Here is an 11,170-nt window from a genome sequence, read left to right on the forward strand (position 1 = left end):
GTTACATACTTATGAAGTAGGCGTAGCTGCAATTACATATCGCCCATTTTCACACCGTAATAACCAAATGTGAAAGGAATGTCACAACCAAATTTGGTTAAAATCGGTCGGAAGGGTCTCGAGATATGTGTTTTCACCTAAAAATGGACGGGGTCACCCAAATACAAATATTTTTATCATCTTCAACATAGGGTCCTGAGCCAAGCATGCATATTTTAATTGAATATGTCATAGGCTTGTTATAAGCTTCAGCTGAGATGGCATTTTGTATGTATTTTCAACGACTTTTAAATTTTTTCTGTTTGGGTTCATTTTGGAGCATCATTCGCTAGATTGTTGGGCCGTGCCAGCGTCATTACATTGCTTTAACGTTTCCTTCCTCTTAAACGCGCGTTTCGCCACCAGTAATTATAGATTTGACGAATGTAGAGCCCTCAGCAACGGTGACAATAATCTCATTGCTATCTCTACTGGACATCTTGAAAAAAATTCAGGTTTTTGAAATCCAAAGATTAACTAGAAAGTGTTAAATCATCTGCTATTTTTCTGATGCCGACGCGGCGAGCACTGTTGCTTTAACGTTTCCTTCCTCTTTTTGACAATATTATCGTCATTAACTGATGTCGATGGACGACTCGCATGAGGCAAGTTTTCGATGACTTCACGACCTTCAATGAATGCTTTGTGCCATTCAAATACTTACCACTATACTTTCTGAAATTTTTTTTCGGACTTTTTCCTTCGTTCGTTAAAAAAAAAATAAACTAAAACATTAATTTCAATTATAGTGTAAATGAAATGAAATTAAATTTTTTTTTTTAAATTATTCCATCGCATGCCAGTCTCCTTACATTTCCAGCACATTTTGTAAAGCTCACTAACTTATGTCTAAATAAAAAAGTTCTATAGCGCAGTAAGTACTGTTATAAAAAAATTTTGAGTGGCAAGCTTTGCGTGGCCACGAGTGTACAGTTAGAAGGCCCAAAAAAGCGAATTTTCCAGAATTCCAGAATAAAAATTTAATTATCTTGATGAAACCTGGTATATGGGTTCCTTGGTACAAAAAAATATTACGAGTTCGTAGATGGGCGTAATCGGACGTTGCCACGCCCACAAATCGTCATTAACCGAAAACCTATAAAGTGCCATAACTAAGCACTCAATTAAGATACATATAAAAGAATAAAAAAAAAAAAATTTTGTATAGAGGATCGCACTAGCAAGGGGCACATGTGGGCAAAATTTTTTGAAAAAGTGGGCGTGGCCCGGCCCTCTAACAAGTTTAATGTACATATCTCCTAAACTATTAAAGCTACGACAACCAGATTCGCTGAGTACAAATCTTATCAGAACTGTGATGATGGATGAAATCCGAGGATAAACTCGCCCACTCCCCATTTAACGGTACGGTTAAAAACTACTAAAAGCGCGATTCATCAATAACTAAATACACCACAGACATTAAATTTTACCACTGAGATTTATGGCAGCAGGTGTAAAAATTGGACGATGGGCGTGATACTACCCCCTTTTTGGTGAAATTCCATATCACGGGACTCGACCAACCGATTTAGACAAAATTTTCTGCGTAGTATTCTTCTTATACTCTTATGTCAAAGTGTGAAAATGGACGAAATCGGACAACAATCACGCCTACTTCGCATATAGCACAATTTTTAATTATACACGTGTAACAAAACAAAAACTGTACAAGACCCTGGGTACCGAATATGTATACCCCAGTACCTAGAGTTTACTTTTGATCGAAAAAGTCGGTCAATGTGTGATATATATAATTGAAATTAAGGGATAATCCTTCTCTTATAATAGTATGTCTGTGTGTCAAAAATGGGTTGAATCGGACCAATACTTCTATTCCCTTATAGCATTGACAGACGGCAGCGTTAAACCAGATTAATTGCATTTTTCGGGATTAATTCAGGAGTTACCACAGCTAACTCCGTTGCTGAATCCAAAAATAACTCTCAAAATTTTAGAGAGTTTGTGAGATTTTCGTTGGCAACATTGTTAAAAATGGCCAATTTTCATCTATTGTGAATGAAATACAAGCAACCCTGACAGCTGTTTATCAAATTCTCAATATAATATCAATAAAACTTCTATGTTATGATGCAGTTTTAAAAATAATGTGTTGATATGCTTTTGTAATAAAAAATGGTTTGGTAAAAATTGGTCGGCTAACAACCGTAATGTTTATCTTCTATCAATTTTCATTGAAAATATTATAAAAAGGACAATGAGCTGTTTATGAGAGTTTCAAACTCACATAGCTGCCGTCTGTCACCTACAAATTTGGATCTGATTAAGTGCGCAGTTAATCCGGATTAACGCTGCCGTCTGTCAAGGCTATTAGCCTCCATATACCTAATATAAAAGTCTTAAAATTTCTGGTTGACTTTGTACCAAATATATGTAATAGTGAATATGTGATTTATCTCAGCGAAAATGAGAGAGCGTGTTTTACTCATAACAGTATGTCATTTGCCAAAAACTTCCGTATATTACATAGTACATACAGGTATGTACCATATAATGATATTCCATTTTCTAGCAAACCTTATGCCGAATATGTCAGTCAGTGGTATATTTAGTATATGTTTATATAAAATTGTTTGAATTTCGATCCTCTGGTAGACGTTTTACATCTTAAATATATCCCTGGCTTTGATTATTGCAAGTTGCAAGAGTAAAAAATGTTCGATTGCACCCGAACTTAGCCCTTTCTTACTTGTTTTTTTTTTTATACCCTGAACAGGGTATATTAAATCTGTCACGATGTTTGTAACACCCAGAAAGAAGCGTCGGAGACCCTATAAAGTATATATATAAATGATCAGTATGTTGAGCTGAGTCGATTTAACCATGTCCGTCTGTCTGTCTGTCCGTCCGTCTGTATATATACGAACTAGTCTCTCAGTTTTTAAGATATCGTTTCGAAATTTTGCAAACGTCATTTTCTCTTCAAGAAGCTGCTCATTTGTCGGAACTTTCACGATTTGACAATGTATAACAAATTTGGTATAGATTATTTTCTGTAATAAAACTGAACGATCGGGAATCATATAGTTCCATACAAACTGAACGACGATTTTCTAAAGTAATAATGTAATCTCCGAAGAAATTGGTCGGATCAGATTACTATAGCATATAGCTTCCATACAAACTGAACGATTGGAATCAAGTTCTTGTATGGAAAACTTTCACATTTGACAATGTATCTTCACCAAATTTGGTATAGATTATTTTCTAAAGTAACAATGTAATCTCCGAAGAAATTGGTCGGATCAGATTACTATAGCATACAAACTGAACACATAATTACTAAAAGAAATGCACCTGTGAAGGGTATATTAGCTTCGGTGCAACCGAAGTTAACGTTTTTTCTTGTTTTTTTTTTTTTTTAATTTTCTATAATTGGACGAATCTTTGAGGAGCCTATTAGCTCATTAGATTGCTAAAATAATAATAAATTAAGCTGCTGCAAATACGAGGCATCTATTGAAGGTAGAAGCAACTTACTGAGGCTCAGAGTTGCAGCGTTCCTAATCGATCTCGTGATGGATTGTTTATTGGCTCCAAATTAGCTTTAATATCATGTGCTTTTTAGAGTTACTCTAAATTATTTTATTTGGTAGGACCCTTGCGACCTATTTTATTTCAAGCCTTGTGTAGCCTATTGTTCAGTATTCGAACTTACTGACATGTTGAACAGCGCAAAGGCTAAAAAATATGTAAACCGCATATGTTTTGATAAAAATAACCGTTATCATTTATAAAAATACCGTTATCAAAATATATCCTTATATTGCCTTTTTAACGATTTTCCAAATATTTGCAGTTTTTTCCTTATTTATTTTATCTGTGTGAACACACTTGCCTTATTCTCTCTCTACTCTTTCTAGTGTTTCAACAACTTATGAAACACGAAGAAAAGAACACAAGGACCTTATTCGGGTTATTCCGGTTGTTCGGGTGTTTACCTCTACAAGTTCGTTAATTTATGTACCGTTTGTCGCATGTGTTCAAATGCCAACGCATTCTGATGTTTTGACACTGGAATACATACACTCATACCAACCAATATCACATGTGTAGGTGTTAGTAAAAGTAGCGGGTGACCACGTCCACTCAAGGACGCAACAATTGTGTATTCCCCCAACCCCTTCAAGTGCGCCAAGTTTGAAAATGGAAAACCAAAGTATGTTCGCATCTATTGGCAGCACAAATGCTGACACATATGAGCACGTGCCTGTGTGTGTGATAACTGGAAAATCAAACTATCAATTATTTCCAGTTTGCACACTTTGCTGGTATGCGTCACACAGAAACAGTTACATACGAGCACTTTCAACGGTATCTGTGCACGCACTGATTGTCGGTGAGTGTCAATGTCGTCCAATGTCCTGTCAATGGCTTTCATAGCGACATTTATGCGGTATAAGGCCAATTACAATTTTTTTGAAATACTTACATATGGTCCTTACGCATACAAATGTATTCGTTTATTTACAGCTGGACAGGTCACACGCGACAAATACATAAACATATGCACATTCAACCAAACTGGTTTGAGTAAACTTAGAATTAGCGATTGAGTTTAGTGGGAAAATTCTCCGAAGAAAGGCTCTTATTTGAACTAATTAATTTCGAAAATTATTTATCCGATTGAAGAATAATAGATGCGCACATTTTTGTCTTACTTATTGATTTATTCTTCGATAAAATCTCCACATATAGTGTTTTATTTGTTGTACTGGTCCTCCAAGTTTTCCTGAGTACCAGTACTGAGCGAATGCGATGGTTGGACGCTTTTAATTGCCTCAATTTTCGGTTGTAACGCAAGCTGAACTGGCCTCGGTGAAAAACAGTTCGACATCAATTGCGTGAAAAAATTTTATTTGTAAAAATTCGTGAATGATAAGACTTAGACATTGCGTTGAGACCACAATGATGTTAAATAGGAGCCTCTTCGGGCTCAATTAGCAAGTATCTTTTGATACAGTAACACAAGACTTTTATAGTCTTACTATCTCGTTTCGTTCAAACAATTTGGTGCTCTCAATGAAACTACCGTTTTGCCTTTTGTGGACAGATATTCAAGGTTTGGTACCTGATGAATTCCAAGTGTTCTATGTCGTGTTTGTGATGGAGCTGGACATTCACAGAGAAAATGCAAACCCGTTTCTTTATTTCCTTTACTTCGAAGCTGCGGCAGATATTATTTAAGACGTTCCCATTTTTAATGCATGCTCTCCAAATAGCCAATGCCCTATTATATAGGCTGTATACTTAACGAGTCCTTAGTTATATATTCTCATCTGTTTTGAGCTATTAGGTTGTCAAATATCTCACTTCCGCCTTTTTGTCTTTTGAATTTCGCGGCTTTGTATAAAGCGCCACAGAGCTCGTATCTGGCAATACTATACATCTTTGAAAGGCCTTGACATAACTTACAAAACGATGCTATGCATGATTAGTTTGGATATTGCGTTCAACAGTTATAGACGTGTAAACATGGAGTTCACTAACGCCGAAATTCGCGCTATTTTAAAGTTTTCCTTTGTTAAAGGCAAATCCGCTAGAGAAACGTTCTGTGAGATTAATGGTGTTTTGGGGGATGGTACTCTGTCATTTTGAACTGCGGAGGAATGGTTTCGACGAATCAGAGCGGGTGAAAACGACACCATGGATAAGCCAGACGGCGGAAGACCTGTGACGACGAATACCAATCAAATCATGGAAAACATCGAGGTAGACCGGCATGTGACATCGCCCAGAAGATGGGAGTTAGTCACCAAACCATTTTAAACCATTTGCAGCCAAAAGGCTGGATAGGATACACAAAAAAGCTTGATGTTTGGGTGTCGCATGATTTGACGCAAAAAAACCTTCTGAACCGAATCAACGCCTGCAATATGCTGCCGAAACGGAACGAACTCGACCCATTTTTGAAGCGGATGGTGACTGGCGACGAAAAATGGATCACAATGGAATCGTCCCACGCAGTAGCCAAGCCGGGATTGACGTCCAAGAAGGTTTTGCTGTGTGTTTGGTGAGATTGGAAGGGAATCATCCACTACGAGCTACTCCCATATGGTCAGACGCTTAATTCTACCATCTACTGTGAACAGCTGAACCACTTGAAGTAAACGGTCGACCAGAAGCGTCCAGAATTGGCCAGCAAGAAGGGTGTAGTGTTCCACCAGGACAACGCCAGACCACACACTTCGTTGATGACTCGTCAAAAGCTACGGGAGCTCGAATGGGAGGTTTAATTGCATCCACCATATAGCCCGGATATAACGCCAAGTGATTACCACCTATGCCTGTCCATGGCGAACGCCCTTGTTGAAGTAAAGTTGAACTCAAAAGAGGCTTGTGAAAAGTGGCTGTCCGAGTTCTTCGCAAATAAGGAGGGGCTTCTACGAGAGGGGTAATAAAAAAAGGTAGGGAGATATTTGACAACCTTATATTTATTCCAAGTTGTGTATTGAGCTCTCTCTTGATCGTTCCTAGCAGTCCTGGTAATTATTAACGCCTCAGATATTCATTGACCGGAAATCCATGTTATTGACATTATTGGCTTAACCAGCCAATAAGTTTAGGCCGTTCTACATTGTTGACTACGCTGGACTTAATGTTGGGCGAAGACAAGACCAGCAAAGCTGCCTGGCTATCTGTTTATATAGTAGCTTTCTGAATACTCCTCTAGTTATTCAATGGAACTCTTCAGGCCATCTCTATGCCTAAGACCTAAGACACCTGGAAAATGCTAGCTCAACTTGTTAGACGAAAGGGAGAGAGAGAGAGAGATGGCAAGCTATTTGGAGCTCTGTCCCTACTCTGCAATCCCTTTTGGGCCCGTCGGTATATATTGAAATAGTATCCTCTTCCCTACTAAACCTCTTTTCCATTCACGTATATAGGGTATCCTCATCTGGATGTAACAATTGACATCCTACCTTTAGAGGATATTGTTTGATTTAATTAAATTTGTTCTGGGTTCATGTTAAAGCTATGTGCATAATTCTATCGTTTTCAACGACGTTTTTTCTGCATTCTTATAGCTTAACACAACAGCGTGTTTATTTTCAATTTCATTTTACGGAAACCCATCACAATTCCCCGAATTTTTGTGTTGTTTTATAACGTTACTGCTTCTTATTGAACGGGGCATAGCGGTTGTACTGGTACGGTTAGGAAGAAATTAGTAAGATTTTTTGTTCGTGACCCGGTTTCTCCGTCAGGCCAAAGGCTTTCCAGCACATATAGCAACCTATCTGTGTTTGTACGTGGTATATGGCGGTGTTTTGCTCAATCATTACGTGTTTTATCTCTATGGACAACTTACTTTTATTATGGCAAAGCTATCCTCCTTGGCTTTTCAACATATCAGTGGACTAAATTAGAAATCCATTACCAGCTGTGAATACTTACACATACCTATGTACATTTTACATGTTTATTTAGTACAACTCTAAAGGCAACTTTGGTATCAGTTACCATTTATTTTCACACTTCATAATTGTACGTTCGCGCAAATGTTAATGGGCAAATACACATCCGTTCTAAAATTTCTTGTTTGCCACATTATTGTAGTTTTTACATACATACATGCTGTGATTCTAGCAATTTTTTCTAATGACATCGATGCTTTAATCTTCACTAAAATAACTACTTTATTACATATTACGACAAAAGGAAAAAAAAGAAAGAAATAGACAAACTGAAAAGCTCGTATAATACTTGTATTAAATGCTTTCAAAGCAAAAACGTATTTGTTGGAAGTATACCCCGATTACATCGATTATCGATTACATCGAATTATTTTCATTCTTATTCTTTCAAGCGTTCTCAATTCAGTGTCAATTGGGCTCCGGTGTAAAATGTATTTTACACTTATTCAAAATCAATTTTAAATTTTTTCGAAGTTAGCTTCCGTAAGAAAAGTCTTTAAAAGTTTACTGCGTCCCATATTTTCAATTGCTTCACCTTATGCAGAGCCCCGAAATTAACATCTATCTATTTTTTCAAATATTTGTGGCAATGGCAGGAAAGATGAAAATAATTTAATGGTTCGATCCAAACAATTTTTCGAAAATTGATTTGGCTTGAAAAATAATCCATGCCAAATTTTGTGAAAACATACATATAGTCAAATAAAAGAGATTTCCATACCAGAACTTGGTTTTGATTGATCAGTTTGTATGACAGCTACATATATGCTACAGCGGTCGATAATACCGGTTCTGACAATCGAGCAACTTCTTAGTGAAAAAAAGAAGTGTGAAAAATTGTAATTCGATTTCTAAAAATCTCTAGCTCCTCGCATATATACAGATAGGCATGAGTAAATCGAGTCAGTTCGTTACGCTGATTACACAGTGCAGCAGCTAATCTGGGGGGTGAGAAATTCCAAGTCAGGGTGATGGTACTAGGTCAGTATAGTAAAACCCTCAAAGGGTTTGGCGTTCGTATGTGTCAGTTTTTTTTTATGACCTTTTAAATTTTTTTCTTATCCTTTTTGCGGCTCCTTTATTCGCACATGCCAATCCTTCGTCAGGATTAGTCCAAGTCATTGGGATACCGAATGGCATACTTTCACGTCTTCTATTTTTCCAATCCATTAGACGGTTGTAGCAGCTTTTACACACTATACTTGGTACCTAATTTTCGTTCACTATAACATTTTGGTTGAAGTACATCTCGTATGTTTGAACAAAATCAGTACTGAAATTTCCCCTTTTTTTATGTGTTGAGACATATCGAGTTATGTTAAACTACGTTTTTGCCAAAATGTTACAACTAAGCGAAAAAACATCAAGATAAGGAAAAAATATTTAAGGTCATAAAAAAAAACTGACATATACGAACGCCCAACCCTTTGAGGGTTTTACTATACTGACCTAGTACCATCACCCTGACTTGGAATTCCTCACCCCCCAGACAATAATCCCAAAAATGTTCCACAGTGTTATTTATGTACCATGCATAACACTTCTTGAAGCCACATGAACTTTGTGGCAAACGAATTCAATATTCTTTATTAGAGATGTGTAAACATGGAGTTCACTAACGCCGAAATTCGCGGTATTTTAAAGTTTTCCTTCGTTTAAGGCAAATCCGCTAGAGAAACGTTCCGTGAGATTAATGGTGTTTTGGGGGATGGTACTTTATCACTTCGAACTGCGGAATGGTTTCGACGATTCAGAGCGGGTGAAAACGACACCATGGATAAGGAAGTCGGCGATCATATCATGGAAAACATTGAGTTAGACCAGCATGTGGCATCTCGTGACATCGCCCAGAAGATGGGAGTTCTGCAGAAGGCTGGATACACAAAACAGCTTGATGTTTGGGTGCCGCAGGATTTGACGCAAAAAAATCTTCTGGACCGAATCAACGCCTGCGATATGCTGCTGAAATGGAACGAACTCGACCCATTATTGAAGCGGATGATGACTGGCGACTGAAAATGGATCACATACGACTATATCAAGCAAAAACGGTCGTGGTGAATCATCTCGAACAGTTGCCAAGCCTGGATTGACGGCAGTGAACGTTTTGCTGTGTGTTTGGTGGGATTGGGGAATCATGCACTATGAGCTGGCCATATGGCCAGACGATTTGCCATATACTGCGTGTTTGAAGTAGGCGATCGACCAGAAGCGTCCAGAATTGACCAACAGGTCAGAAGCTACGGGAGCTCGGATGAGAGGTTTTATCGCATCCACCGTATAGCCCGGACATAGTGCCAAGTGATTACCACCTATTCCTGTGTAAAGTTGAACTCAAAAGAGGCTTGTGAAAATTGGCTGTCCGAGTTCTTCGCAAATAAGGACAGGGGCTTCTACGAGGGCGGTATTATGAAGTTTCCGTCTAGATGGAAACAGATTATCGAACAAAACGGCGCATATTTGAACTAAATCCGATCACTGTAACACTTTTTATAAAGCATTGAATAAAGAGCAAAAAAGCGGAAGGGAGATATTTGACAGTTTGGTGTGGTTATTGGTTTAGTGGTTTCATCGGTCCGTACCTCAGTCGAAATGAAGCTGGTGACACCGTTACTATCAATGGAGGTTGGTAGACATCGATGATAACCAACTTTTTATGGCCTCCAGCGAAAGAAGTTGATCTAGACAACATTTGGTCCCAACGGGGCTACGTGCAACATTCGCGTTATTTCGAGAAAATTTTGGATATTCATTAAACTACGTTTTGTGTGCAATATTTGAGCGACCCTGTAAGAAGGCGAAGCTTAAGCAGCTCATCAAAAAGATGCGTTTAAAAGCGCATAGATTTTTAATTGCAAAACTAAAGCAAGCAAATAAACAATACAAGTGAAGCTAATAAAAACGTATTAACACAAAGTACGCGCGAAAGTCAACGCTTAATCTCGCACGTAATCTGCGGTACCTAAAAAAATCAACTTTGATCTCGAATCGCGGTTTGGCTTTCAGCGTTCACTTTGCAGGCACCCTAAAACAAATCTAAAATATGTAGCTTCAAGGACGCTATTTTTTTTTAATTTCCTAAAACCCAATGTCAGTAAAGTATATTAATAAAATTTGAATTATTGAAATGTTGCGTGAGAATGGAAACTTGCATTGTGCATAATTTAATTAGTTTTTCAAAAACACATCTTGCCAGCGCTAGCAATAAAATTAAAGGATGAAGTATCTGCCTATCAACCGAAACACATGCAAGCCCACCCCCGAGGGATGCGAGCAGAGTTGAAGGTAATATAGGCGATTAAATCGTGATGACGAAAAAATCACCTATAAAACTACGTGCCCTATAAAAACGTACATAATAGCAGAAAGAGAATTCACCTAACTGAAAAACTATGAATGAAAAAATAATCATATACTATACAAAGTAATTGTTGTAATTATTTTTTTTCTATCCGTCAAAAAAATATCGTTACAAGCGAAATAGCAATGAAATCAAAACACCTGCGCCTTTGTGTGAACACACAACTGCAAAAATCCTAACAAAAACCGCACCAACTTAGGCCGTTAGTTTTTGTTATTTGTTAGTGAAAACACCGCCCGCTACAAATATGAGAATTACATTGGATAAGAATATTAAATAAAGCAGGTGTATGGTAGATGTATGTGTGTGTTTGTAAATAGAAAATTTGAGA

The sequence above is a fragment of the Bactrocera neohumeralis genome, chromosome 3 (genome assembly GCF_024586455.1).
Source record: "Bactrocera neohumeralis isolate Rockhampton chromosome 3, APGP_CSIRO_Bneo_wtdbg2-racon-allhic-juicebox.fasta_v2, whole genome shotgun sequence".
In the NCBI taxonomy this organism is placed as follows: domain Eukaryota; kingdom Metazoa; phylum Arthropoda; class Insecta; order Diptera; family Tephritidae; genus Bactrocera; species Bactrocera neohumeralis.